The sequence below is a fragment of the Arachis ipaensis genome, chromosome B1, assembly GCF_059453495.1.
Source record: "Arachis ipaensis isolate K30076 ecotype BB chromosome B1, ASM5945349v1, whole genome shotgun sequence".
Taxonomy (NCBI): domain Eukaryota; kingdom Viridiplantae; phylum Streptophyta; class Magnoliopsida; order Fabales; family Fabaceae; genus Arachis; species Arachis ipaensis.
The window spans coordinates 41,510,450-41,515,190 of NC_142436.1; the positions used below are offsets into that span (position 1 = coordinate 41,510,450).

General features: G+C 40.9%; 1 non-coding gene across 1 annotated transcript; it reads right to left on the reverse strand.

The window, feature by feature from the left end:
• Window positions 1-541: 541 nt before the first annotated feature.
• On the reverse strand, window positions 542-649 carry LOC148576332 (small nucleolar RNA R71). Its single transcript, XR_015903205.1, has one exon. It is a non-coding gene; the product is annotated as a small nucleolar RNA R71 (small nucleolar RNA).
• Between the last annotated feature and the right edge of the window lie 4,092 nt (window positions 650-4,741).

Here is a 4,741-nt window from a genome sequence, read left to right on the forward strand (position 1 = left end):
TTGTCATATGAGCAGGAGCAAGGACAAGAACATTCTTGTTGAAGCAGATCCAGAACCTGAAAGGACTCTGAAGAGAAAATTAAGAGAAGCTAAATTACAACAATCCAGAGATAACCTTTCAGAAATTTTCGAACAGGAAGAGGAGATGGCAGCCGAAAATAATAATAATGTAAGGAAGATGCTTGGTGACTTTACTGCACCTAATTCCAATTTAGATGGAAGAAGCATCTCCATTCCTGCCATTGGAGCAAACAACTTTGAGCTGAAACCTCAATTAGTTTCTCTGATGCAGCAGAACTGCAAGTTTCATGGACTTCCATCTGAAGATCCTTTTCAGTTCTTAACTGAATTCTTGCAGATATGTGATACTGTTAAGACTAATGGAGTAGATCCTGAAGTCTACAGGCTCATGCTTTTCCCTTTTGCTGTAAGAGACAGAGCTAGATTATGGTTGGATTCTCAACCCAAAGACAGCCTGAACTCTTGGGATAAGCTGGTCACGGCTTTCTTAGCCAAGTACTTTCCTCCTCAAAAACTGAGCAAGCTTAGAGCTGATGTTCAAACCTTCAGACAGAAAGAAGGTGAATCCCTCTATGAAGCTTGGGAAAGATACAAACAGTTGACCAAAAAGTGTCCTTCTGACATGCTTTCAGAATGGACCATCCTTGATATATTCTATGATGGTTTATCTGAGCTATCAAAGATGTCACTGGACACTTCTGCAGGTGGATCCATTCACCTAAAGAAAACGCCTGCAGAAGCTCAAGAACTCATTGACATGGTTGCTAATAACCAGTTCATGTACACTTCTGAAAGGAATCCTGTGAGTAATGGGACGCCTATGAAGAAGGGAGTTCTTGAGGTTGATACTCTGAATGCCATATTGGCTCAGAATAAAAAATTGACTCAGCAAGTCAATATGATCTCTCAGAGTCTGCATGGAATGCAAGCTACATCCAACGGTACTCAAGAGGCATCTTCTGAAGAAGAAGCTTATGATCCTGAGAACCCTGCAATAGCAGAGGTGAACTACTTAGGTGAACCTTATGGAAACACCTATAACTCAACATGGAGAAATCATCCAAATTTCTCATGGAAGGATCAAAAGCCCCAACAAGGCTTTAATAATGGTGGAAGAAACAGGTTTAACAATAGCAAGCCTTTTCCATCATCAACTCAGCAACAGACAGAGAACTCTGAACAAAATGCTTCTAATTTAGCAAATCTAGTCTCTGATCTATCTAAGGCCACTGTAAGTTTCATGAATGAAACAAGGTCTTCCATTAGAAATCTGGAAGCACAAGTGGGCCAGCTGAGTAAAAGGATCACTGAAATCCCTCCTAGTACTCTCCCAAGCAATACAGAAGAGAACCCAAAAGGAGAGTGCAAGGCCATTGACATAAGCGCCATGGCCGAACCTCTGAGGAGAGGAGAGGACGTGAATCCCAAGGAGGAAGACCTCCTGGGACGTCCAGTGATCAATAAGGAGCTTCCCTCTGAGGAACCAAAGGACTCTGAGGCTCATCTAGAGACCATAGAGATTCCATTGAACCTCCTTATACCCTTCATGAGCTCTGATGAGTATTCCTCTTCAGAAGAGAATGAGGATGTTACAGAAGAGCAAACTGCCAAGTTTCTTGGTGCAATCATGAAGCTGAATGCCAAATTATTTGGCATTGATACATGGGAAGTTGAACCTCCCTTGTTCATCAATGAACTAAGTGATCTGGATCAACTGACATTGCCTCAGAAGAGACAGGATCATGGAAAGTTCATAATACCCTGTACCATAGGCACCATGATCTTTAAGGCTCTGTGTGACCTTGGTTCAGGAATAAACCTCATGCCCCTCTCTGTAATAGAGAAACTGGGAATCTATGGGGTGCAAGCTGCTAAAATCTCACTAGAGATGGCAGACAGCTCAAGAAGACAGGCTTATGGACAAGTAGAAGATGTATTAGTAAAGGTTGAGGGCCTTTACATACCTACTGATTTCATAGTCCTGGATACTGGAAAGGAAGAGGATGAATCCATCATCCTAGGAAGACCTTTCCTGGCCACAGCAAGAGCTGTGATTGATGTTGACAGAGGTGAAATAGTCCTTCAATGGAATGAGAACTCCCTTGTATTCAAAACTCAAGGATCTCCCTCTGCAACCATGGAGAGGAAGCTTGAAAAGCTTCTCTCAAAGCAGAGTCAACCAGAGCCCCCACAGTCAAACTCTAAGTTTGGTGATTGGGAGGCCACAACCAAACTCTAAGTTTGGTGTTGAACTCCCATATCCAAACTCTAAGTTTGGTGTTGGAGAGTCTCAACAAAGCTCTGCACATCTGTGAGGCTCCATGAGAGCTCACTGTCAAGCTATTGACATTAAAGAAGCGCTTGTTGGGAGGCAACCCAATGTTTATCTAATTCTTATTTTTATTGTTTTTCATGTTTTCTTAGGTTCATGATCATGTGGAGTCACAAAATAAATATAAAAATTGAAAATGGAATCAAAAACAGCAGAAGAAAAATCACACCCTGGAGGAGCATCCGTCTGGCGTTCAAACGCCAGAACAGAGCGTAGTTCTGGCGCTGAACGCCCAGAATGGGAGCATCCTGGTGCTGAACGCCCAGAACAAGCATGGTTCTGGCGTTCAACGCCAGAAATGGCAGCAAAGGGGCGTTGAACGCCCAAAATGGGCACCAACCTGGCGCTGAACGCCCAGAGTTGTGTGCAAGGGCATTTTACATGCCTAAATTGGTGCAGGGATGTAAATGCCTTGACACCTCAGGATCTGTGGACCCCACAGGATCATCTCAGGATCTGTGGACCCCACAGGATCCCCACCTACCTCATCATCTCTCTTTCCATTCATGATCATCCCTTCTTTTTTTTTCCATTTACCACTCACATCCATACACCCACTACCTTCAAAAATTCAACATCTCTTTCCCACCCAATCCCACCCATATGGCCGAATACACATCTCCCTCCTTCTCCTCCATATCTTCTTCTTATTCTTCTATTCTTTCTTCTTTTGCTCGAGGGCGAGCAACATTCTAAGTTTGGTGTGGTAAAAGCATAGCTTTTTTGTTTTTTTCCATAACCATTGATGGCACCTAAGGCCAGAGAAACCTCTAGAAAGAGGAAAGGGAAGACAAAAGCTTCCATCAAGGGTCTATAGCTCAGTGGTAGAACATTTGACTGCAAATCAAGAGATCCCTGAGATACCTCAGGGGATACATTTTCTTCCACACAATTATTGGAAGCAACTAAGGGTGGAACATCAAGAGCACTCCATCATCCTTCATGAAATCAGAGAAGATCTAAAAGCAATGAAAGAAGAGCAGCCAAGGCAAGAAAGAGACATAGAAGAGCTCAAGGACATCACTAAGGTAGACTCATTCCTTGTTCTTACTTTCTCTGTTTTTCATTTTCTATGTTATGTGCTTATCTATGTTTGTGTCTTCATTACATGATCATTAGTAGTTAGTAACTCTGTCTTAAAGTTATGAATGTCCTATGAATCCATCACCTCTCTTAAAATAAAAACTGTTTTAATTCAAAAGAACAAGAAGTACATGAGTTTTGAATTTATCATTGAACTTAGTTTAATTATATTGATGTGGTGATAATGCTTCTTGTTTTCTGAATGTATGCTTGAACAGTGCATATGTCTTTTGAAGTTGTTGTTTAAGAATGTTAAATATGTTGGCTCTTGAAAGAATGATGACTAGGAGACATGTTATTTGATAATCTGAAAAATCATAAAAATGATTCTTGAAGCAAGAAAAAGCAGCAAAGAGCAAAGCTTGCAGAAAAAAAAAATAGGCGAAAAAAAAAATAGAAAGAAAAAGCAAGCAGAAAAAGCCAATAACCCTTAAAACCAAAAGGCAAGGGCAAATAAAAAGGATCCCAAGGCTTTGAGCATCAGTGGATAGGAGGGCCTAAAGGAATAAAATCCTGGTCTAAGCGGCTAAACCAAGTTGTCCCTAACCATGTGCTTGTGGCGTGTAGGTGTCAAGTGAAAACTTGAGACTGAACAGTTAAAGTCAAGGTCCAAAGCAAAAAAAAAAAAAGGAGTGTGCTTAAGAACCCTGGACACCTCTAATTGGGGACTTTAGCAAAGCTGAGTCACAATCTGAAAAGGTTCACCCAATTATGTGTCTGTGGCATTTATGTATCCGGTGGTAATACTGGAAAACAAAGTGCTTAGGGCCACGGCCAAGACTCATAAGGAAGCTGTGTTCAAGAATCATCATACTGAACTAGGAGAATCAATAACACTATCTGAACTCTGAGTTCCTATAGATGCCAATCATTCTGAACCTCAATGGATAAAGTGAGATGCCAAAACTATTTAAGAGGCAAAAAGCTATAAGTCCCGCTCATATGATTAAAGCTCTGTTTCATTGATAGTTTGGAATTTATAGTATATTCTCTTCTTTTTATCCTGTTTGATTTTCAGTTGCTTGGGGACAAGCAACAATTTAAGTTTGGTGTTGTGATGAGCGGATAATTTATACGCTTTTTGGCATTGTTTTTAGTATGTTTTTAGTAGGATCTAGTCACTTTTCGGGATGTTTTCATTAGTTTTTATGTTAAATTCACATTTTTGGACTTTACTATGAGTTTGTGTATTTTTCTGTGATTTCAGGTATTTTCTGGCTGAAATTGAGGGACTTGAGCAGAAATCAGATTCAGAGGTTGAAAAAGGACTGCTGATGCTGTTGGATTCTGACCTCCCTGCACTCA